This window comes from Mirounga angustirostris, unplaced genomic scaffold (genome assembly GCF_029215605.1).
Source record: "Mirounga angustirostris isolate CCGP_5_RB_7025 unplaced genomic scaffold, mMirAng1.0.hap1 SCAF_2, whole genome shotgun sequence".
Taxonomy (NCBI): domain Eukaryota; kingdom Metazoa; phylum Chordata; class Mammalia; order Carnivora; family Phocidae; genus Mirounga; species Mirounga angustirostris.
This window is the reverse complement of record NW_026991710.1, coordinates 124,924,451-124,951,541: the sequence shown is the minus strand read 5'-3', so window position 1 is coordinate 124,951,541 and position 27,091 is coordinate 124,924,451.

The following is a 27,091-nucleotide window of genomic DNA, read 5'->3' as shown; positions in this document are numbered from 1 at the left end:
ATTAAATCAGGGCTGCTGGGCAGACTCCAAAAGCAGAGGGTCTCTCTTTATCCTGACACTGCCACATACTAATTGACTGACCCCACCAAGTCACTTGCTTCTCCTGACCTCAAGTGCTGCATCTATAAAGTGAGAGAATCACACTGTGTGAAGTCTCCTCCCATTTCTAAAATTCTAAGTGTTTTGAGATAATTGTGTTTGTTTATTCTACCAGTATTTACTGAGGGCCTATGTGCAGAGCACTGTTGCTTTATAAAAGTCAACTCAAAGTGAGTCAGAATTCTAAAAGCAATTCAGTTAGTAGCAATTTTAAATGTAAATATTTGAATTTACCTTCTTTTTTAAAGTTCTTTTCAGAACTGAACACCATATAAATGATGAGATTAAATTATTAGTGAAAAAATATCAACTACTTTCTTGTACAGAGAAGCCAAACACATTTTTAGGATATATTTACTATTTATTATTATTATTTTCCTTTACTATTCGTTCTAAATACCCTAAAAGATGTGCCTTCCCCTCATTTATAGGCAAACAGTCTCTCCCAGTCCTCTTTCTACTCTCTAGGCCTGAGAAGGCTATTGTTTTGCCTGTGCCTGCTTTCTGATTTGTTAAGTAAGCCCCACAGGTGATGTAAGAGGCCTGGCTCTAGAGTCATTCATCTGCTGGGGATGCACTGCTAAATATGAAATACATGACAAGATGGGGCAGCAACATGGTTATCATAGTGAGAGTTATGGAGTGTTTTCCAGCTTGTATCAGTTTTTTACTTATATCATGTTCCAAGAGATCTTTTGTGGCTTTATTTATGGTATGACAATGTCAAGAGGAAAACAAACTGAAAAAAAAATACAGATAGTGTAAAAAAGGGACAACATTCCAATATACAAAGGACTACCACAAATTGATCGGAAAAATTCTAATTTTTTGAGATATTTTTATTCATTTGTTCAACCAGTATTTATTGAGGCCTTATGTTCACAGCTTTGATGCTTTATAAAAAGTATATGAGCAATTAACAAAGTAGAAGAGGCAAATGGCCAATGATGTGTGAAAAGATGTGCAACCTCAATAAAATCCAGAGAAATGCAAACAAAGTATAATGAGATAACATTTTTAATGTAACAAATTGGCAAAATAACTTAAAAAATGATAAATTCAGTGCTGATAAAGGATGTGGGGGAAGAAGCACTCTTTTTAATTTGGTGAGAATGTGAATTGGTATAAATCATTTTGGACACTTTTCTAGTAATATGTATTGAAAGTAAAAAACAATAAAATATACTAGAAGTAAAAATACACATTCCTTGATCTACCAATGTCATTTTTCTAAAGTAACATATATATGAACAAAAATAGAGTACATAAATACATATGAACAAGTGTGTCAATTAGAGCATAATTTTCTTTTTTTTTTTAGTTTTTAATTTTATTATGCTATGTTAGTCACCATACAATACATCATTAGTTTTTGATGTAGTGATCCACGATCCATTGTTTTCGTATAACACCCAGTGCTCCATGCAGTATGTGCCCTCCTTAATACCCATCACCGGCCTAACCAATCTCCCCCTCCCCCTCCCCTCTAGAACCCTGTTTGTTTCTCAGGTCCATAGTCTCTCATGGTTCATCTCTCCCTCCAATTCCCCCCGCCCATTTTTCCCTTCCTTCTCCTAATGTCCTCCATGTTATTCCTTATGTTCCACAAATAAGTGAAACCATATGATAATTGACTTTCTCTGCTTGACTTATTTCACTTGGCATAATCTCCTCCAGTCCCATCCATGTTGATGTAAAAGTTGGGTATCCATCTTTTCTGATGGCTGAGTAACATTCCATTGTATATATGGACCACATCTTCTTTATCCATTCATCTGTTGAAGGGCATCTTGGCTCTTTCCACAGTTTGGCTATTGCGGACATTGCTGCTATGAACATTGGGGTGCATATGGCCCTTCTTTTCACTACATCTGTGTCTTTGGGGTAAATACCCAGAAGTGCAATTGCTGGATCATAGGGTAGCTCTATTTTTAAATTTTTGAGGAAGCTCCACACTGTTTTCCAAAGTGGCTGTACCAACTTGCATTCCCACCAACAGTGGAAGAGGGTTCCCCTTTCTTCAAAACCTCTCCAACATTTGTTGTTTCTTTCCCTGTCCATTTTTGCCATTCTGACTGGTGTAAGGTGGTATCTCAGTGTGGTTTTGATTTGGATTTCCCTGATGGCTAATGATGATGAACATTTTTTCATGTGTCTGTTAGCCATTTGTATGTCTTCTTCAGAGAAGTGTCTGTTCATCTCTTCTGCCCACTTTTTGACTTGATTATTTGTTTTTTGGGTGTTGAGTTTGAGAAGTTCTTTATAGATTTTGGATAGCAGCCCTTTATCTGTAGTGTCATTTGCAAATATCTTCTCCCATTCTGTGGGTTGCCTCTTTGTTTTGTTGACTATTTCCTTTGCTGTGCAGAAACTTTTTACCTTAATGAAGTCCCAAAAGTTCATTTTTGCTTTTGTTTCACAACTTTTGGAGATGTATCTTGAAAGAAGTTGCTGTGGCCGATGTCAAAGAGGTTACTGCCTATGTTCTCCTCTAGGATTTTGATGGATTCCTGTCTCACATTGAGGTCTTCCACCCACTTTGAGTTTATCTTTGTGAATGGTGTTAGAGAATGGTCGACTTTCATTCTTCTGCATGTGGCTGTCCAATTTTCCCAGCACCATTTATTGAAGAGACTGTCTTTTTTCCATTGCATGTTTCTTCCTGCTTTGTCAAAGATTATTTGACCATAGAGTTGAGGGTCCATATCTGGGTTCTCTATTCTGTTCCATTGGTCTGTATGTCTGTTTTTGTGTCAGGACCATGCTGTCTTGGTGATCACTGCTTTGTAATATAGCTTGAAATCGGGCAATGTGATGACCCCAGCTTTGTTTTTCTTTTTCAACATCTCCTTGGCGATTCGGGGTCGTTTCTGATTCCATACAAATTTTAGGATTGTTTGTTCCAGCACTTTGAAAAATGTCATTGGAATTTTGATTGGGATGGCATTGAAGGTATAGATTGCTCTGGGTAGCATAGACATTTTAACAATGTTTATTCTTCCGATCCATGAGCATGGAATATTTTTCCATCTTTTTGTGTCTTCTTCAATTTCTTTCATGAGTGTTTTGTAGTTCCTAGAGTATAGATCCTTTGCCTCTTTGGTTAGGTTTATTCCAAGGTATCTTATGGTTTTTGGTGCTATTGTAAATGGAATTGTTTCTTTATTTTCTCTTTCTACAGTTGCGTTGTTAGTGTATAAGAAAGCAACTGATTTCTGTGCATTGATTTCATATCCTGCCACATTACTGAATTGCTGGATGAGTTCTAGTAATTTGGGGGTGGAGTCTTTTGGGTTTTCCACATGAAGTATCATGTCATCTGCGAAAAGAGAGAGTTTGACTTCTTCTTTGCCAATTTGAATACCTTTTATTTCTTTTTGTTGTCTGATCGCTGTTGCTAGGACTTCTAGTTCTATGTTGAACAACAGTGGTGAGAGTGGGCACCCTTGACATGTTCCTGATCTTAAGGGAAAGGCTCTCAGCTTTTCCCCATGGAGGATGATATTCGCTGTGGGTTTTTCATAGATGGATTTTATGAGCTTGAGGAATGCTCCCTCTATCCCTATACTCTGGAGAGTTTTAATCAGGAAAGGATGCTGTATTTTGTCAAATGCTTTTTCTGGATCAATTGAGAGGACCATATGGTTTTTCTCCCTCCTCTTATTAATGTGTTCTATCACATTGATTGATTTGCGAATGTTAAAGCACCCTTGCATCCCAGGGATAAATCCCACTTGGTCGTGGTGGATGATCCTTTCAATGTATTGTTGGATCCTATTAGCTAGGATTTTGTTGAGGATTTTGGAATCCATATTCATCAGGGATATCGGTCTAAAATTCTCCTTTTTGTTGGGGTCTTTGCCTGGTTGGGGGATTAAGGTAATGCTGGCCTCATAGAATGAGTTTGGAAGTTTTCCTTCTGTTTCTATTTTTTGAAACAGCTTCAGTAGAATAGTTATTATTTCTTCTTTGAATGTTTGGTAGAATTCCCCAGGGAATCCATCAGGCCCTGGACTCTTGTTTTTTGGGAGGTTTTTGATCACTGCTTCAATCTCGTTACTGGTTATTGGACTATTCAGGTTGTCAATTTCTTCCTGTTTCAGTCTTGGCAGCTTATAGGTTTCCAGGAAGGCCTCCATTTCATCCAGATTGCTCAGTTTATTGGCATATAGTTGTTGATAATAATTTCTAATAATTGTTTCTATTTCCTTGGTGTTAGTCGTGATCTCTCCCCTTTCATTAATAATTTTATTAATTTGGGTCCTTTCTCTCTTCTTTTGGATAAGTCTGGCCAGTGGTTTATCAATCTTATTAATTCTTTCAAAGAACCAACTTCTAGTTTCATTGATCTGATCTACTGTTTCTGGTTTCTAATTCATTGATTTCTGCTCTAATTTTAATTATTTCTCTTCTAATGCGTGCCTTAGGCATCGTTTGTTGCATTTTCTCTAGTTCTTTAAGGTGTAGAGTTAGTTGGTGAATTCGGGATTTTTCTATATTTTTGAGTGAGCTTGGATGGCTATGTATTTCCCCCTTAGGACCGCCTTTGCAGTATCCCATAGGTTTTGGACTGATGTGTTTTTGTTCTCATTGATTTCCATGAATTGTTTAAGTTCTTTGATTTCTTGGTTGACCCAAACATTCTTGAGCAGAGTGGTCTTTAGCTTCCAAGTGTTTGAATTTCTGCCAATTTTTTTCTTGTGATTGAGTTCCAGTGTTAGAGCATTGTGGTCTGAGAATATGCAGGGAATAATCTCAATCTTTTGGTATCGGTTGAGACCTGATTTGTGACCCAGTATATGGTCTATTCTGGAGAAAGTTCCATGTGCGCTCGAGAAGAATGAGTATTCTGCTGTTTTAGGGTGGAATGTTCTGTAAATATCTATGAGGTCCATCTGGTCCAATGTATCATTCAAAGCTCTTGTTTCCTTGTTGATTTTCTGCTTAGATGATCTGTCCATTCCTGAGAGTGGAGTATTGAGGTCTCCTACAATTAATGTATTGTTATCAATAAGACTCTTTATTTTGGTTAACAGTTGGCTTATGTATATGGCTTCTCCCATGTTGGGGACATAGATATTTACAATTGTTAGATCTTCTTGTTGGATAGACCCTTTAAGAATGATATAGTGTCCTTCTGTGTCTCTTATTACAGACTTTAGTTTAAAATCTAATTTGTCTGATATAAGAATTGCTACCCCAGCTTTCTTTTGAGGTCCGCTGACATGGAAGATGGATCTCCATCCCTTCACTTTCAGTCTGGATGTATCTTTAGGTTCAGAATGAGTCTCTTATAGGCAGCATATGGATGGGTCCTGTCTTTTTATCCAATTTGCAACCCCGTGACATTTTATGGGAGCATTTAGGCCATTCACGTTGAGAGTGATTATTGAAAGATATGAATTAATTGTCATCATGTTGCCTGTGAAGATGTTGTTTTTATAGATTGTCCCTGTAAATTTCTGTTGTAGATCACTCTTGGGGTCTTTCTCCTTTTATAGAACCCCCCTTAATATTTCTTGCAGGGCTGGCTTAGTGGTCACATATTCTTTCAACTTCTGCCGGTCGTGGAAGCTCTGCATCTCTCCATCCATTCTAAATGAAAGCCTGGCCAGATAAATATTCTTGGCTGCATGTTCTTCTCATTTAGTACCCTGAATATGTCTTGCCAGGCCTTTCTGGCTTGCCAGGTCTCTGTGGATAGGTCTGACATTATTCTGATGTTCCTCCCTCTGTACGTAAGGAATCTCTTCCTCCTAACTGCCCTTAAGATGGTTTCCTTGGTTCTAAGATTTGCAAGTTTTACTATTACATGCCGGGGTGTTGGCCTGTTTTCCTTGATCTTAGGAGGGGGTCCTCTCTGCCTCTAGGACTCAAATGTTTGTTTCATTCCCCAGATTAGGGAAGTTCTCAGCTATGATTTGCTCAAATACATCTTCTAGCCCTCTCTCTCTCTCCACTCCCTCTGGGATTCCAATGATTTTGACACTGGAACGCCTCATGGTGTCACTTATTTTTCTGATTCTATTTTCATGGATTCTGAGTTGTTTTTCCCTGGCCTCCTCTTTTCCCTTTTTATCTATTATACTGTCTTCCAGATCGCTTATTCTCTCTTCTGTCTCAGTTACCCTAGCTGTTAGATTATCTAGATTGGATTGGATCTCATTGATAGCATTTTTAAGTTCTGCAAATTCACCTTTTATTTCTGCCCTTAGAGACTCTATGTTACCATTAATTGATTTCTCCATTCTAGCCATTGTCTTCACAATTGCTAGCCTGAATTCCATCTCCGACGTCTTGGTTATATCTGAATCCATTTGTAAATCTGCAGCATAAGTCATAATCTCTGAGTCTTTTCTGTTTTGGGGGCTTCTCCTCCTAGTCATTCTGTTGATGGGTGATTGAGGGAATGTATAGAGTCCCAATTATTGACCAGAACCCAAGCAAGATGCACCTGTTTTCTTGGGACCTTAGGGTTGCTGGCCTCTTGTTTTCCCAGCCTGTCTTCTGCAGGAGGGGCCTTCTGCACTGTTACCAGCCAGCCATGTTTGGGTGGAGTTGCCCTGCGCCCCTATGGCGGGGGATGGGCTCAGTGGGAATCGGTCTCTGGGGCTTTTGTTCTCTGGCGCCTTTCCCTGGCGGCTTTTCTCATCTCTTCCACGAGTCAGAGCAGAAGAGACCGTTTCCAACCCTCTGCCTCAGAGCAGAGAGACCGCAGTCTGTTCTTCAGTGAGCTCTCCAGGCCACACTGTCTCCGTTTCTGTCCATGCTGCTATAAACTGCAGCGTCCTGGGTTGTGTGCCCCTCCACAGCGCTCCCAGTCCTGCCTCCAGGTCGGGCACGTCTCTGCCCTTTGTGCTTCTAAAACCGCCAGCCACTCCCAGTTCACACGCGCGGACTCCGCCACTTGGGGTTTCCACCCTGGGGGTTGCAGTTCACCGGTGCGACCCCGGTGCACCCGGTTTCCCTCTCAGAGGCTGCAGTTCGCGTGCACATGACCGTCACTCAGGTTTCTGTCCGGGGGGGCTGCGGTTCACATGCGCGGGACCTCACCGGTCTGGTTTTCCACCCCGGGTGGCTGCCCTAAAGTCCTTTCCCGACACTACCGGTCAGCGAGTTGTGCCTGTCCGCAGCGCATGAGGCTGACACTCACCAGCGGTGCAGGATCCCCACGGACAGGCACCCTCCCGCTGCCGTTTATCCTCCGATATCTGCCCGCAGAATCATGGCTCTCCGCTTCATACCTCAAAACCAACCGCCTGCAATATTCTGTTTGTAGAGATCCAGATCTTCTTACATCTCAGGCTGGTTTCGTGGGTGCTCAGAGTGGTCTGGTAGTTATCCAGCTCAATTCCGGGGACCAGTTGAAATAGGGTCCCCTACTCCTCCGCCATCTTTCCCCCCTCCTAGAGCATAATTTTCTAGTGTAAAAAAAAATGTTTAAATAGGCTGAAAGAACACAATAGATTAAACAAATAGTGGAGTATTATCATGGATAAAATTCAGCTCTTAAAAGAATACATTATTGGCCAGGAAGACTGTCCATGATGATTTTTTTAGGTGAGAAAAAGTAAATTGCAGAGTGATGAGTTTAATATAGTATGTTTCATAAAAGCAAAAGTCAGCCCAAAATGTTCATGTGTAAATACGTTTTCCTATACATATAGATGTGTAGCATGAGGAGAAGTATGTAAGGATGCACTCTGGTGATTAATATAAGAACTTACAAGAAGTTGATGGATTGTGGCCATCAAGAACAAGGGTGTATTATGACCCAGCGATTGTACTACTAGGTATTTACCCCAAAGAAACAAATGTAGTGATCCACAGGGGCACGTGCACCCCAATGTTTATAGCAGCATTGTCCACAATAGCCAAACTATGGAAAGAGCCTGGGTGTCCATCAACAGATGAATGGGTAAAGAAGATGTGGCATATTTATATATACAATGGAATATTATGCAGCCATCAAAAAAATGAAATCTTGACATTTGCAATGACATGGATGGAACTAGAGGGTACTATGCTAAGCGAAATAAGTCAATCAGAGAAAGACAATTATCATATGGTCTTACTGATATGAGGAATTTGAGAAACAAGACAGAGGATCATAGGGGAAGGGAGGGAAAAATAAAACAAGATGAAACCAGAGAGGGACACAAAACATAAGAGACTCTAATCTCAGAAAACAAACTGAGGTTTGCTGGAGTGGAGCGGAGTGGGAGGGATGGGATGGCTGGGTGGTGGACATTGGGGAGGGTATGTGCTATGGTGAGTGCTGTGAATTGTGTGGGACTGATAAATCACAGACCTGTACCCCTGAAACAAATAATACATTATATGTTAATAAAAAAATTTTAAAAAAAGAAAAGGGGTGTAGAGAGAGAGAGCAGAGGAGATTCTTAAATTATTTTTCTTTATGTATTTTTGCACTTTTTCATTGATTTCAGGAAACATGGATTGCTGTTAAATTTTTTAAGGAAAATTTGGTAAAAGAAAACAGACAAAAAAGATAGGCCAGAAGTCAGCAGAGGGGCAGCAAAGTAGGGAAAATCATTAATTTAGATTCAAAGAGTGTAGACAGAAGGGAAGCTCACACTGGTCCTCATGTGCATTGCCTTCCCACACAGGATCAGTGAACACTCAGGTACTGAGCATGAAAGTATTTTGAGCAGAGACCCTCATCCTTCCATGTATGTATGTATATAGCACTTCTATAATATGCCAGAAGATCTCCAGAGTGCATCTGATTTAATAAAGGGTTGGACTCATTTCCTACCGAAAATTTCATATAAATTCAGATCTATTTCATTATCTCCTATCATCATTCTTTGCTCCATCTATAAACATACCCAATGGCATTACATTTGTAAAAGACTTCACAATTACAAACTGCTTTCATCACAGCCTTATTCCTGTGGTGGGGAAGAAGATAGGTACTGTGCTTCCTGTTTTACAAATGAGACATAAGCCTTTTATTTAATGGCCTATAAATAATAATTGAGTTACAGTGAAATATTGCCATTCTTTCCCCTTTCTCCTTAAGGGCTGTGAAACACAGTTTTGCATTTCAAGCACCTAAGTATACTATGATTCTGACTACATGTGAAACATGGCAGGGTAAATTAATGGACTTATGGGGTGAAATTGAACAAATTCAGATTAAAATTAATCACAATTCTTTATTAACAGGTAACTGTAATTTTCCCCCAAATATTACACAGATAATTGCCTTAAATCTCTATTCATTTTGTGCATGGAAACATGGCCTCAAACACTCCATAACAAAGATGGAAAACAATCTTTTAAAGTTAATGTATTATTTCTGTGCAATTCCCACCATGAACAGAGCATACTAATGCATTCACTCACCATCTGCGTCTGTTGGTACCATGGCCAGTTACCCCAGAGGACTAAGACACCCTGTTTTGTGACAGGCATTTGGACAATAACAAGGACTCCCAAATGAACAATGTGAGGTCTATATTATGTGCAGATGGAAGACAGATAAATAGACAAACACTGCAGGTTCAGCAGTTTGCTCAGAATCCTCAGTTCTGAAGGATTAAGATAGGCACATAGAAATATGTCAAAGCTGGTCTCCATTCTTATAAAACACTAAAAGTGAAGCTTAGGGGATATTTTTATGTTAGCTTTTTATTTGTATCAACAAAGAAAACTGTCAGATCATTTAAGAAGTACCCTTTCTTGGGGAAAGCCCGCCTGCTTGTCCATTTTCAATGTCCTTCAAACGTTTTATTGTGTGTTCTCTGTGGGCAGCTTCAGGTGGGAAAACAAACAAAGGCATTGACAGAGGAGGGTATGAGGCATGAATGAGAGACTGGAAACCAAAATGGCTAGGCAGTTCTTTTGGCATTTAAGAAATAAGAGCGTGTCTACTTTAAAGGCCAAATTACATTTAAATTTAAATAAGTCACTTTGGGGCACATTCATCACTTTTAAAAGAAACATGAGGATAATCATCACATTTATACAATACTTTTTTGTTTTGAAATAGTTAACTTCTCTGCTCTAAAAACCAAATGTTGCTTTACTTAGTCGTTCATCATTCTCATGGGCTTCATAGAGAATTATGTACAGATAATTGAGACTAGGGAGCCCTAAACATTTTTCCGTAGGCTGCATTATCTTTTGCTCAGTATATGTGACTCATTATCATATTACTTGGTCTATAGCTCCAAGATCATTGTTATTTGGTTGCTGTTCTATGAATATCACATAATGTAAATTATTATTTTAATAAAATTTAAATATACATTTTACATAACTGCTAAAGAGACTCCTTGAGGTTTTTCAAATAACTGGATAAAATGCTATGAAGTTCATCTGCTGAATCCAAAATCTGGAGCAATGATCCCTTCTTCCTAAAACCTATATTTATTCCAAATAACTTAGCTATTCATTTATTCATTATGCATTTATTGAGTACTTATTATGTACCAGGCACTGTACAATATACTGGGGACAAGGTGATAAATGACTCATTCTTTACCCTGTAGTATCTTATAATCCAGAGGAGGCCAAAGGAATCACATAAGATAAATTACAACTCAGTGTGATAGGTAGCCAAATAGAGTTATATATAAAGTACTACGAAAGCACTGAGAAAATGTGACAAACTCAGGGAGTCTCGGAGGGCTTCATAAGAGAGGTAAAATTTTGCCTGGGTCTTCAAGGATATATAGATGTTGATCAGGTAATGAATGAATGAATGGTTTGACAGAATGACAGAAAAGACAATCATCAGCACCTGCTGTAATCTAGGCAGTCTTAAGATAGTGGGAACATCATTTGCAAATGCATGAAAAAACATGGCAAGTTTAAGGATGACAATATCTTCAGATTTCTTGGACAGAAGGTTTGTGCAGAGGAAGATGTAAGGAAATGAGGTGGAAAGTCAGGTTGAGACCAACATGCAAAATGTCTTAAATCTAATGTCGAAGTGTTTGTACTTCATCCTGGAAGAAATGGAAAGGCAAGATAGATTGCTAAGCAGGGATTATCAAACATTCTAATGTAGTTACTGAGCACCTAAGTATATACCAGGCCTGTTCTAGTCTCAGCATTTAAAACCATGAAGAAACAGAATGAAGAGGAGAAAGATTCAAAGAATCAACAGGACCCCACTGGGATGTATTGCATATTAGACTGAAGAAGAAAATGAAGGAGAAAGATTATGCTGAGTTTTCTCATCAAAGTTTGAGTTGTCATTAGGAAGGGAAGATAAAGAATCAAGTTTTTGTTGTATAATTTCATTATAATCATATGTTGCTTAACTTCTCTTAGATCAAAAGAGGATGTTGTATCTCTTTGTTCTTTAAAACAAGAAGTACTGAATAGGTTCAATTGCCTGAGATATTTCAGTATAACCAACAATATCATAGCACCCGGGAAACAGTTTCTTGGCATCTGAATGGTCACCGATGATCTTAATGGATCATCTTGGGAGAAAATATTTGGAATATTTCTGTACCTTTTAAAAGTTATACTGTGACCTTTAGAATTAGAGGCATTGACCATATTCTTCATCTTGTCTTAGCTTCACAAATCAAGGGAAGCACTGAAGTCTGTGACTTACTGTGAAAACATAGCATAATTTCAGTGAATGGTGACTTATTATGTTTGTTAACATCTCTATGAATGTGATGAACACATTTTAGAAATCAGTGTCCATCATTTGGCTAGATTTCCTTAATCTGGGACAAGACTGTAATGCTTTCAGATGCATCCCACCCCAATAATGGAAGTTCTGGTCTTCTCTGAGTCTCCTTGGTGACTCTTGATGCTCCCGACCACCTGTGTCATCTGGCATCAGTGCCTGTTGCTGCAGTCCTGGCTGCTGCATCAATGACAACTCCATCCTTGTGTGGGCGAGCTGTGGAGACAGATGGTTCCTCAGAACAGGGTAGGGACTGTCAGTCATGGAAGGGAGGGTTAAACATGAGGCTGGAGTGTGGAGTGTGGATCAAGAGCACTCCCTATATGGGTCCAATATCAGAAGTTAAAATGGAGCAATTCTAAATCTATTCACTTTCAGGGAGTTCTTAGACCTACCTGAAAGACTGCTGAATTTTCTTTAAAAAATAATTAGACGTACAACCAGATATGAATTACCCTATTCATGGGACCTCTCTTCTAGCCCAATCTAGTTTAGATAGGCCATTGATCATGGAAGAAACATTGTCTCTAATGTAAAAGTCCACTCTGGTTTCAGGAACCAAGACTTACTACATTTCTTTCCAAGTAGAAGAAATAGCCATTCCCTTGAGGTGAGACCAGAGTCTAGGAAGGAGACACAGAGTTGCAGAGGAAAGGGTCCCTTTGTTGGCTAGTCCCAAGAGTTCTCAGAGCTGTTTTGTGGAATTGTGGAATCATAGAAACTACAGCTGACTCCCAGTAGTACAGTAGTAATCAATCCTTGAGCAGCATAAGTAGTTTGTAGTAGTGGAAGGAATAAAACTTTTATTTCTTTTACCTAGGAAAGGCTTTATTCAAATCTCCTTTTATTATGATCATATATTGCTGACTTTCTTGCTTTTTTGTATTGATTCTGGGGATAAGGGAAAGAGAAAGATTCAGGGAAATCTAAGGACATCTTCTTAAGTGGGATTATACAACTGCATCTAAGAAAATTTATTCTTGCTCTGGGTCTTCTTTGTGCTGCAGAATGGATGGACGGATGGATGGATAGATGGATGAATGGATGGATGATGGTTGGATGTTGGATGAATGAACAAATGAATGAATGAATCTCATCCCTGGTCTTAGGGAGATGAAAAGCAGTTTCTTCAGAATATCTTCTTTGTTCAAGAAGGGTCTCTGGCACATGCTATTGTCTAAAGGTTGATCTAGAGGAAGGCTTGTCAAAAATAAAGTGGTTTACCAGAGACAAAAACAAGTATCTTGGGTAGAACTCAATTGTCAAAATATCACAGTGTTGTCCTGAGGCTGGGTTTCTATTTTATCCTCATGTGAATTTTATCAACCTTACTTTGACTTCTTTTAAAACTATTCTCCCCTCTCTCATACAGATACTATCCTTGGTGTGTGTATGTTTGCTTACACATCTGTGCATAAACACTTGCACACACATGCAAAAGAGAATGGGGAGCAGGAAGACAGAAAAGAATATACTTGGTATTCACATTATCACATAGAATAATATATACTCAAGCCTCTGCCAAGACCAGTAAAACAATAGCCAAATCCATCTGAATGAAGCCTAAAGCTCTGCACCTTTACACTATATTACAGATAAAGGTAGACACAAGAAAGGTGGACCTAGAGGTGGTCATATGAGTTTACTACTTCCACCCACCTTGAGATATACTGCTGATAAAATCCTGATAAAATCACTCAGCATTTAGGATATTTTCTTCCCAGAGAGATTAAGAGAGAGATCAGATGCCTATGGCACTGATCCCCAAAAACAAGACAAGGAAAAGAAAGAGGCAAATTTGGCACAGGGAAACTGGCAAGGAAGAGGTGAACGAGAGGAAGCCAGTACTTTATTGATCTCGGGACTCCCTTCAGCACTCTCCAAATCAATAGAACAAACTGAGGCGTCAGCAATTCCTTTTCTTGTGTTTATAAATGTACAGACCCTTGGGCAAGAGTTTTGAGGATATTATCAATCTAGATTCAACAGAAGAGACAAAATAAAATACAACACTCTCAAATGTTGGCAAAAGAACCACCAAGAAGTCTCCCTGAGATTTGGGGACAAACTTACCCAAGACCTCTGGTCCTGGCTGCTATGCCCCATCCGTCTCCCACCTTGTAAATTACCTGGTAGGCAAGAACTTCAAGGATTCTGGGAAACCCCCAGGAGCCCCTGGGTTCTAACCCTGGAAGATGGTTAGACTTTAGTCATTTCAAGGTGACAGAGAACAGTACTGATGAATGCTTATTTGGTTTGGGCATCCCTTCTGAAAACTTTAGTTCAAATTTTGTACCAATTACATTAAAATCTTATGTTACTAATTTTAGAAAATTACAGCCAGACGCCTCATTTTCTGTGCTTCTTTGAGGATCTGGTTTCCCAGCCTTTTAAGACTTTTTAAAAGGCAGAGAGCTGTATATCATTTGATCCTGAGATAACCTTTATAAGTCAATCTCTCATAGAAGCCTCTCCCTCACTGGAAGGCAGATGCATCATGGAGAATTTGGCAAGGTTCAATCGATAACTGAAGTAATGCAAGTAATGACACCAGTGTGAATACTGCTGGCTTAGATATTTCCTGTTTTTCAGAAGGAACAAGTACCCACTATTCCTGTCGTTTTAAAGGAAAGAAACAAGGACCATTATTTCTTTGGCTTAATATTAATATTAAATGGATGCCCACAGAATGTTGTCAATGAAAATCTGTGTTTAAAGTGATAATATATTCTAAATGCTTGGCCCAGAGTTTTCTTAAGAAACAGCTCTTAAAATAATGGAGTTTATGGCATTTCTGAATATCCTCGAATCTTGAGATTTGAGGGGTGGGGAGCCCAACACGTCACCTGATATGCCTTTAATGTGGTTACTGATGAATTAATAAATTCACAGAGATTCATTTCACATAGGCATCATTTTCATTAACTGGACAGGGCTCACAGACAGCTCACTGTTGAGTGAAGTTGGGAAGAGTTCGTATTATTGTCAATGCTGGGCCTGCAGGGGGCCAGCCTCAGTCACATGCCAATGTTATATTAATAGTTTTAAAGTCATAAGAGTAGGTTTTTTCCATGAGGAATTTTTACTTTCTTTGTGGACAGAAAATTCAACCTGCAAGATGGTCCAAAAAAAAAGATTAAAAATGCAAAAAAAGGAAGTGCCATAAAACTAGGTCATCATTTTAACTTGACACAAAGTTGTGTTTGTTTTTATTTTCTTTTTTTTCCTTTAGAAGATAACTTTTTGGAGATAAACAGCTAAAAATTTCCAAGTTGACATTAGGGGTTTTTTGGGGGATCTGTTTGTATTTCAAACATGGCTGACATGGAATACATAAATGAAAAATAAAATAAAATAAACAAAACACCAAATCTGCTTATTCTAACAGGACAAGCAGGAGAGATGGTGGAGGGGCAAGGATGGATGATTGGCAAGGTGACCTAGAGCCTTGCTGGAGCCTTGCTACCCAAACTGTGGCTTGCAGATCAGCAGCATGAGCACCATCAGGGAGGTTGTTAGAAACACAGAAGCTCAGGCTCTACACCAGACCTACTGAAACAGAATCTGCATTTTAACAAGATCTCCAAGTGTTTTGTCTGCACATTAAATTTGTGAGAATTTAATTCTATAGTTAGTGTTGTCTGCACAGAATAGCAAAAGTTTTTATGTGGTATATAAATTGGAGTCATTACTACCTGGAAAACATCTAATGGAAGAAAAGGGGGAGGACACATTCTTAGGTAAACTTATGACAACAGCAGGTAGTTTGCAGACTGCATTTTGAAAGAAAGCTTTCCTCTTGTTTTAACTTTGTTTAAATCTGTGCAGTAACTATTAGTAGCTGATAGGATTACAGGCACACAGTTAATGAAGACATTTACTTCTTGACTTTGTGTAAACATTTGACAACTAACATAAGAGAACCTGAGAATCTCTGGAAATTAGCATAAAAATCTAAGTCGGCTCAAGACTCCGGAGATGATCAGTAAATGACACAGAGGTAGAAAAAGAAAAGAAAAATAGAGAGCCAAGATGCACCATTGCCACTCCTTAGCCAAACTGGGTTCTCAAGTGTCACCGTTTTTTTTGCTGAGAAGGGACTGTAAGTGACATCAGAGCCACACCACACTTAAGCTAAAATAAATTAATAGTTACCAGGCATCTAAGGCATCTACTATATGCTGGATCCAATGGTAGGCTCCAGAATAGTTTTTTTTTTCTTTTCAATCTTACAGCAACCCAAATGAAGAATGCATTCTCATTTCCATTTCACTAATGAGGAAACTGGCTTGGCAATGATAAAATAATTACTCAAGGTCACAAAGCTAATAATTGAAAGAACTGGGATTTAAAATTAGTTGAGTTTGACTCTGAAGCCCCTCCCAACCATGCCATGCTGCTAAGTATAGTTATCATATAAGTAAGTTAAATATTTAGTAGAATATACACAGTTATTACAATGCTCTGATTTATACCAAACCAAACAATTCTTTTGATTTTGTATAGTCTTGAATTAAAAGAAACTTTTTGTGTATTGTTAAAAATAGATATCTGCACTGGGTGGTCCCCAAGTGATTTCATTAAAAATACCAGCACCCACAGTCAGCAGAACAGATAAATGACATCCATTATAGCATTCTGCTTGGATCAGGTTAGCCTGAAGTTCAGTGTGCTACCCTTCATTTACAAAAGGATGATCTCCAACACAGTTTCACAGGATCATTATCATTCACCACAAATATTAACCCCCTTTAACACTGAATTGTCAAGGAGATTATTTGAAGAAATAGGAAGTGAACTCGAGAAACCAGTCATGTGAAACCCACATGGAATATGTGTTGGCCCAAGAAATAGTTAATGAATGGTACTGAAAAGATTTGTGGTTGTGAATGTCTGTGTACATATACTGACCAAAAGCTTGAATGAATATCAAACCTTTGCCATAATAAATGCAAATAACCAGTGGTGGTAGTTCTGGGCTTTCTACTTTCACTTGAATCAGAACAGTTTAGCTTTTGTCTGTCTAATGTATTGAGATACAATGTAAAAATCTTTAGCTGTTGTTCAAAGGGTTCTACTTCTTTAAAAAAAAAAAACAAACAAGATTTGAAAACTATTGTGGTATAGATCAACCTCCTCACTTCATGGTTGAGGAACCAAGATTCAGAACCCATGACACTTCATACATGCCTGCTATATGCTAGGCACTGTGTCAGAGGTTTCCAGGGAGGTCTCATTTCTTTGTATGGTGAGAAAGTAAATGGGATAGAATTAACTTGCCTAGGTCATACAAATAGTCAAGACAGACTGAGGGTTGGAGGCTAGGATTATTAACCACCAAATTCTATGCTTTTCCCAGAATCCCTTATTGCTGGTGTAAAGGTAAGACAATTTTGTCTTCCCATCTTATTCCCAGGCTGGATCATTGAACTCTGTTTTCATATTCTGTTCTCTTTACATAGAGATTATAATACTAACCAGCAACGTACAGGATTTATTTTTTGCTGTTTTCCAATATTAAAAATAGATGAGGCATAGAGTCACACACTTGCCTCTTTTTTCCCCTTCTGGCCGAGAACACCAATTAATAGGATGGTTAGTTGCTCAAACTGGCATTTTGGACTCTGGAACATTTTTCTTTTACCCAAATATGTGGAGCTACACCATGGGATAGGAAATTCTTATTATTTCAGTAGACATCAACCCATAATAAAATGGGCAATAAAATGTATTTTATCTCCTTGTTTTACATTTAAGCAGAAACAGTGATTCTCCTCCATATGGGTAAAATATTAAATGCTCACAAAGCTACTTTGCTCAATCACCTCATATATGGGAAATAAATCAAAATATCATGTGAATGAACTTCAAATATAGTCTTAAACTTGACCCATGAACTTGATGTTACAATGGATTAAGTTTCTCCACAGTATACTTTTTCGTGATTTTTTTTCCCACTTAAATTGCAAGAGAATCAAGGAAAGTAGATGTAGTAGAGAGAGAAAGTTCTAGTTGACCACCACTTAAGTGTCACTGAATCAATAAATTCTGAGATACAAGCTAATAAGAGAGTGTGATCCACTCAATGTTATAGAGTAAATAGTGGCCAAATTAATTAGAATCTAGCACATTCCTGGCACATTTTCCTTCCATGTGTGGTGACTTGTAGTAGGGGTAGGATGTTGAGAGAGAAATAGAAAGAGGAGGAAGAGAGAGTTTGATAGTAGGTAAAACATGAACTTTACATTTAGGGTTTCTTTTATTTCAAGATTCAGAAGACTGAGTAATTTCGACACCCCAAAATATCTAGGTGGTTGGCTAAGTTCAAACTGCTCAGTCTACATTATTTCACCAGGGTTAGAATTATACTTGTGAGCTAACAGTCTTTATATTCTGCTCAGGGGAAAAAGAAAAAAATAAATATGAGGGAAAGGATAATGACAATTAATCAGTGAGATTTAGAAAAGTAAGCAATGACTAGCTCTTCCTTTCCTGAAAAATGACCCATGCTCAACAGCCAAAACTTTAATTTGACCCTTTATGATGACAACAATAAAGCATGTTTTAATTCATAGAAGCCTCCAGTGGCAGCAGTAATTGCTATTTCAAAGAAAAAAAATGGAGAATTTCAAAGAGAAAAATCTTTTTTCTTATTTTTTTTCTTGTTCACATTTTTAGTAGGAGGAAATCTATAAAAAGTTAAAAAGGTAGGTATAGCTAGTTAATGTAACATACACCAAAACTGTAAATTCATTTGGAATTTTATAAATTTGCCAACATTTGTCAGTGGACTCTATTGTCCCAAGTGTCTGGTGTTCTCTGAATGAAACGTAGTTTTTTTTTTAAGATTTTATTTATTTATTTGATGGAGAAAGACAAAGTAAGAGAGGAAACACAAGCAGGGGGAGTGGGAGAGGGAGAAGCAGGCTTCTCACAGAGCAGGGAGCCCAATGCAGGGCTCAATCCCAGGACCCTGGGATCATGACCTGAGCCCAAGGAAGACCTTTAATGACTAAGCCACCCAGGCGTCCCTGAAATGTAGATTCTTGGAAGACTTTCATTTAACCCTTAGCCATCAGGGAACTAGAGAATCATGAGAGGCTCCAGTAGGAAGGAGACTCTAACATCATCTAATCCAATTTCTTTATTATCAGAGGTAACTGAAACCCAGAGAAGTTAAGTAACTTGCCTGAAGCCAAACAGTATCAGTTTTTAAAGTCCTCCTCCAATTCCTTTTTTTTCTTTAATTTTTATTTATTTATTTTTTCGGAGATTTTTTTTATTATGTTATGTTAATCACCATACATTACATCATTAGTTTTTGATGTAGTGTTCCACAATTCATTGTTTGCGTATAACACCCAGTGCTCCATGCAGAACGTGCCTTCTTTAATACCCATCACCAGGCTAACCCATCCCCCCCCACCCCCTTCCCCTCTAGAACCCTCAGTTTGTTTCTCAGAGTCCATAGTCTCTCATGGTTCGTCTCCCCCTCCGATTCCCCCCCCTTCATTTTTCCCTTCCTACTATCTTCTTCTTTTTTTTTTTCTTTTGTCTTCTGTCTTAGTCTATATTCCATGAGTAATTTCTAAAAGGTTAGAGTTGGAAGAAATACTAAAGGTTATCTATTTTACCATTTTCTGTGTCCCAAAGAGGAGCTATCGAGCATTTGCTTGAATGCCTTCAGTGAAAATAACTTCACTATCAAAAGATTCCAGGGCAGTTTTTCCTAAAACATTAAACAATTCTAAGAAATGTTTAAACTTTTCTCTAAATATAAAGGCATTATAAAAAATAATCAGTTAACTCATTGCCAAATTAATTTTTGGTTCTTTGATTAAAGTAAGAACAAGAGTGGTAAACATTATGATTATTTTTACAATATTGGAGAATCCAATGAAACAGGTCAAGTTTTGTAATTCATTAAAAGAACCCTTATCAGCCAGCAAGAGTTCATTTACTTTCCTCAAAGACGACTTGAGCATGAGGGGAAAAAGGACTATGTTAATAGGATTATTTAATTTCCCCAATTTTTCTTATTCCTAATCAATATCACCAGTTTCTGTTTCTCTCCTAATTGAACTATGGAAGGAGCAACTGCCTTGGCAATAGATCAATATCTAATTTTTGAAAGTTAATTTTTAAAAGAAACTTGGGTTCTTTTAAGGAGAAAAAGCATAATGATACATAATGAAAAATACTGTAACTATCCTGGCAAATTTTCTATTTAAAATTTCAACAGAATCCATCAATTATAGTAAATGACCAATAAAAATGTTCAATCAAAAACTCATTTTAAGATACATTGTTAATGAACTGTATATAATGATGCTTAATCAAAACTCGACAATCGCATGGGAGAAAAGTTCCCCAGGACCTCAGGAGCACTATTGTTCTGAACAAAAGATAATAATAAAACTGTATAATTAATAGCCTATGGTCATGTGGCACTCTCCGAGGGAAACTCAGTTTCATAGCAAACTCTGTTGTTTTTCAAAACACAGGAATTGTGTTCCATAATAGCACTAATGCCATAAGCAAGAAGGCATCATTTTTCAGGCTGTTTTTATTTGACATGGAGTTTTCCATAGTTGTTCACACTGAAGTATAACTAAGATGTAAAACCAGTGAATGAAGCTGCTGACCACAAAGGTGTCTATTTTGCGTCTTTTATAATCTAGAAATGACACACTACTTTAACAAATATTCCAATAGCATATCTGTATCAAATAAATCTATACGAACATTTATCTTTTTCTGGGGTAGTGTGATAGTGATAGGTAACATAAGATGCTTTGAGTCCCTGAGATACAGAGCCCTCAAAGTGCAAATGAAAATAGTCATGGAAAAGTTTAGAATAAGAAACATTGCAGATTGTGAAAATCACTCTGTTAAATCAAACATTTACCTGATCTGCTGTGTTAATTAGTATGTAAATTTAGATAGTTATCAACCCTCAGGCCTCAGTGTGTCTATTATAAATAATAATACTTTGTATCTAATATACATATAGCCCATATATGGACCCCAAAATATAATTCTATAGCAATTTTATTGACAGGAAAATAAAATAATAAGATATCCCTGTTAAGAACACATTGGGAAGCATGAGGTCCATTTATGAAGGTTATCAGTCAAAAATTAGTGTTGCAGTATTTTACTGCTATAAATTTGGGCTAAGGTCATTGGCTCAAATGCTGATGTATGGTTTATTTTTCATAAATATGTATAGTAAGTATAAGAGGTCTATTTCTAAGCATGCAAACTAAAAGGTATTACTGTCCCTTTTAGCTGCATTCAAATCAGAATTAAAAACATGGTGAAGACAACGTATATTTTCAAGCCAATCAGTTTTTTTTAAAGATTTTATTTATTTATTTGAGAGAGAGAGAGAGCATGAGAGGGGGAGGGTCAGAGGGAGAAGCAGACTCCCTGCCAAGCAGAGAGCCCGACGCGGGACTCGATCCCGGGACTCCAGGATCATGACCTGAGCCGAAGGCAGTCGCTTAACCAACTGAACCACCCAGGCGCCCTCAAGCCAATCAGTTTAATCACAATTCCATAGATGGCCCCTTGGCTTATCTGGCAGGAAAATTATAGCTGAAAAAGGGAAAAATCTTTTCAAAATCTTATATTTTCCCTTTAATCTTCATAAGCAATATGGTTGTTACCAATCTCAAAATGGTTAGTCATGAAAACATTCATACTGGATATAAGCAAGCACTTATTCAGAAAGACTGCATTGGAAGTAGAAAACCATGGATCAAAGCAATTCCAGTGACTTTCTATTGTCAAAAACAAAACAAAATAAAAAACAATAAAGTTAGAAAATGTGATTTCTTCCAGGGAGATCCTGATATTAGATATAACATCCTGATTTCATATATACATATACATATATATATTATACAATATACTATATGCTTTAAATTTACATATAATATATATTTTAAATTTTAGGTATAAATATTATATATAATTATAAACATAAAAGTATTACATATGTGTATATATAAATATTATAAATATAAATATATATAATGATATAACATATATATATATATAAAACAAAGAAAGCCTAAGGCTTAAACATAAGCAAATAGTGTCCAGACAGTTTGGTAGTAGCTATTCTACAGTGAGAACTAGAGAATGGGAGGAGGTAACAAGGCAAGGACCCAGAACGACAAGCTGAAGCAACAGACTTACTGCTGAGTGTCACCTTTTAATGAGCTGCTCATTACTTCTGAGCAGTCCCACTCAGGGAAGGCTGTTTCTAATCTATCTATAAGAAAATAGATGAGGATCCCTACAAGGGCCCTATATCTCCTGCAGATGCCTTCTAAAAGTAGAATAGATTCAATTTTTTATAGATCTTTTCTTTGGACTGGAGGGTAAATCAGTCAGGATCCAAGCAGGAGACCGAAACAACACTAGTAATTTAACATATAGAAATATGAAATAGGCAAAAGAGAAATAATACTAAAAGGAGTAAAGAGAATTCTAGATTTTACTGAAATAACAGATGAAGGGAATAACTACTACCTCTAAGAATGAAGGAAAATATTCAAGGAAGAACTGAACTTGGAAGTCACTAACCCCTCCATCAAAGCTGAGATTTAGACCATTGGATAACACTGAAGTTCACTAACGTGCCACAGGCGGGGATTGGCAAGCAGGAAACAACCTGTTGGAGTGTCTGCAAACTCACTGGGAAGATGCTGGCTGGAGTGCCAGTAAGACTTGCTGGAAAATGTACATCAGTTGGTCTCCAACTTGAAGGTAGCTGTGGCCACTTCACTACAAAAGAAAGAAGGAAAGAACAAAACAAGGAGTACATACAGACTTCCTCTAGCATACTCTCCTGAAAAGCTTAACATAGAGCTAGTTGGCAAAGGAGAAATTTTTATAAGATCCAGATTCAGTATCAAAAAGGAGTACAAAGGAGAGTGGGTTTGGATTGAGAAGTCAACATATTGATAACTGGCAGATGAGGATATGGATCTGGGAAACAAAATTCCAAGTCTGATCTTCTGAATCATAATTTCCCTAATCTTCAAGTGACTGAACATATCTCCATTAGAGACAGGCATCCAGAATGACCCAATTTCATGGAATAAAAAGACTAGGCGATGAGACTGGGAAAACAATGTAAGGAACAAAAAATACAGCATGAATCTTGAAAAAATAGGGAGATTCATTGTTATCCATGACCTTGGTGATAGAGAAATGACTGGAAAAAGACACACCACAGCAGAATGAAGATACTAAGTCTCTGGGAGAGATAGAATCAAGAGTTGGATGAACCTGGGAGAGTGTTTGTGCCCTAGGTAACTGTCTCGCTTCACCCTGTTAGATCTATAATTATATGGCTGCCAGTTTACACATTGTCTCCCAGCAACTGGCACTTGTGTGTATGGACCCCACTCATTGCCTTAACCACTAAATAACCACCTTGAATTGAAATACAGAGAGTGTAAGTATATGGAAATGTGTGGAAGTTATGCCCAGTTCTAAATTTCAGTAACATCAATACAGATGACCAAACAACAATTTTAAAAGGAAATTGGACATTAGGTGTCAAAACAAGTCAGATATATTAGCACCACTGGTATAATATTCAAGTGTTAATTCATTGGGAAGGGGTGTTAAGCAATGATATTGGACTCTAACTCCTAAAGACTACTGAAAATGAGAAGAGTCATTGGTAAAAGATTGACAGACGTTCCTAACACCAGTTCATAGATTCTGAATCTCACAGATTATCAAGTGTGATATCAATTGATGAAGTGTGATAGCCTTAACTACAGAACCAGCCTTGGTGTAATTTTAAATCCCACAAGCAAGGAAACATCAGAGTGGACAGACATGAACTGTCAGTATTTATCTGAACTATTCTTCCAGGGCTTGAAGACCTGAATTTCCCCTCCCCTTCCTAGTGCAGGCTCATCTTCTGAAATATTATTCTAGAGCCTCTGGAGCATTATTATAGCCTGAATAACTCAGAATTGAGGAAAAGAACTGCTGGAAGGAAGGAGGAATGCTATGGCACTTGAATCAACAAATATCTGTGAGCAGCTTAATGAATTTCCCCAAAGATGAAAATTTATCCAGGAAAGATTAGAAGGAGCTGTGAGAGAAAGATGGATCTGATAGGAGGAGAAAAGGCAACAAATGGAGGCATTCTCTAAGCGGATCTCCAAAATCTTTAGGTGCATATAAGAGGATCTTGTCACAATGCAGATCGTGTTTAAGTACATCTAGGACACAGCCAGAAAGTCTGCATTTTTAACAAGTTCCCACCTGATGTTGATGCTGCTAGTTTGCAGAACACATTTCAAAGAATAAGTCTCTAGAGGGCAGTTGTTCTCAACCAGAGGAGATACAGGGTCCCAGGATGTGGCGGGAGGATATTTGGCCATGTCTGGAGACACTTTTGTTTTCGTAACCAGGGCGGTGCTACTAATATCTAGTGGGTGGAGGCCAAGGATTCTGCTAACCATCTTACAATGCACAGGGCAGCCCCCACAACAAACCACAACAAAAGATTATCTGGCCCATAATGTCAATAGTGCTGATGTTGGGAAACCTTGCTAGACAGAACTCTTTCTGAAGAGTTAAATTACTGAGTGTTTTCCCTTAGAAAATGGATGAGGTTGTGATAAATGTCATATTTAAAAGACAATTGCACATAGTCCTCCTGAGTCATTGCCATGGTTTCCCAGCCATGTTACTACATGTATTTATTCCATATAACTTTTTTTGCTGATATATAAGAGGTTAGCAGGAAAAAGGGCAGTCAAGGAGGCAAGGACATTTCCCAGGTAGAGACATCAGCTCAGAGAAACTGATAAAAGACTGATAAAGATATCAATGAGCAGTGGAGAAGGAAGAGCTTTACAAAGAAGATGGTAGTCTATGAGTTGCCAGCTGAATGAGATGTAGCCCCAGCATAAAGGAAAAGTGTTAAGGCCAACCAAGCAATTCAAAGACAATCTAGGACTTCTGGTTCCAAACCTCCCATTCCTCCCAGTAGGTAATACTTCACTCATATAAGAAATAACCCCTTTTCCCAGATATGTATGATTTGGAATGTTAATATGAAGCACTAGTGAGCTGGATTATTATTAGTCAATGATTTGTTAAGGCCAGTGCCCATGGTCCATGGTGTAGCGGGTTAAATATTTTAAGTATGTGCACACACATGTGTGTGGATATTCGATAGTTTGATAAGAATGGTGAGAGGCTGCCTGGAAGCAGCCTAGGAAATGAAGAGGGGTATTCAACAGTACCTGAGCTTTCTGGTGTATAGAAGGCACCAGATAATGAGAGTCATTTATGTCAAAGAGACTTTAATCTTAGGGTTCCACGTAGGGACAGGCATAATTTAAGATGGGCCAATGGCATATCAAGACAGAAATTGGCAAACTTTACAGGATAAGCTGAGTATGGTGAAAAGTGTGTAAAAAGACCATTCCTGGGACGCCTGGGTGGCTCAGTCGTTAAGTGTCTGCCTTCGGCTCAGGTCATGGTCCCAGGGTCCTGGGATCGAGCCCCACATCTGGCTCCCTGCTCGGCGGGAAGCCTGCTTCTCCCTCTCCCACTCCCCCTGCTTGTGTTCCCTCTCTCTCTGTGTGTCTCTCTCTGTCAAATAAATAAATAAAAATCTTAAAAAAAAAAAAAAGACCATTCCTATAAAGGAAATTCCCTTCAGGTTTCCTCAAGACAGGGTTTCTCACTCTACAAATGGTCCAGTTAGTAAATTAAGAACACCTCAACCATTTCCTTCAGAAAGAGGCCATGTGGTATTACATGCAACTGCTTTGCCTTTATATCAGGATTTTTTTTTAACCTTTTTATCTTTTTTATGAGCCAAGATGTCCATTGACAGATGAATGGATAAAGAAGATGTGGTATATATATATGCAATGGAATATTATGCAACCATCCAAAGGAATGAAATCTTGCCATTTGCAACGACGTGGATGGAACTGGAGGGTATTATGCTGAGCGAAATAAGTCAATCAGAGAAAGACATGTATCATATGACCTCACTAATATGAGGAATGCTTTGCCTTTAATACCAAACTACATTATCAGTAAGTAGACAGCCTTTGGTCTCCTCCAAGACAAACAGGAGTGAATTGTTTTCTAATCTCATCTTGGAGAACCAGAAAAGAGGCTCAATAAATGTGAAATATTTCACATTAAAATATGAAAATATGCTTCACTCCACTGAGTATATAAATTGGAAAAGAAATTTTAAATAAGCAGGTAAGTTATAATTAATATGGAGTGGGATTTTGCATGAAGAAAGAGCCAACAGCTCCTAAATTTGATGGCTATAATGTTTACTTTATCAAAGCTGGGTTCCATAAATGAAGGCATGGGCCAAAGATAGGATAGCTTCAACCCTTCAAAAGTGGCAACTGGGCAGACAAAAACTACTCTGGGAAATGAATCACTGCCTGTCCTGTCTGTACTCTCTGACACCAGTTCCAGAATTTTCTCCATTTATATGTTCATATTTACTTCGTATTCAGTTGTCTTAGATATGTCTATTTGACCTTAGCTGTCTCTTGTTCCTGATTTTCTGGTAACCTATGTCTTGCCACATTTCCTTGACCTCTATCAAATTTGGAGCTCAAATCCCTCCTACTTACTCCAACCCACCCCCCACAGCACTGAGGAGAAGCAGGTTGTGAAAGCAAGTGGCTATTTAAGAACTCAAAAGGAAGCAAACAATACCTCCCTTATTCCCTTCTTAAGTCACAAGAGGTGTGTGTTTTGTCTACCCTCCTTATACTTAATCCAATTCAGAGTATTTACACAGATGAGAGGGAAAACAACATATATGAAATAAAGTATTAGGATCCTGCCCCCAAACTTCTGCAATTGCCAATCTATCTGCCTGAAATACCTCTACTTGACTCCACTTCCTTAGGGATAATGGCTCAGCCTTTAGACTCATATAGACCCAGTGTCAAGGATTAGATATGGTATGTTAGACAAGTAGCTCATCTTTCTAATCCTCATCTATAACATGAGACTAATAGTCCCTACTTCATAGAGTTGTTAAGAAGATAACAATGAGTATAAAATGCTCAGCATCATTCAGAGAACTGAGGAGGCACTACAGAAATGAATGAATGAGAGAATGGGCCAAGTAAGTTGGCTACACTTGATAGCATTTGCCACTGAGTCTTTAATTATAACATTACCAATAAAAATGATGGCTACCTACATGTCAAGCACTGTTGTAAATCCTTTCATCCCCACAAAAATGCCAAGAGGTAAGAATTATCGGTATCTTTT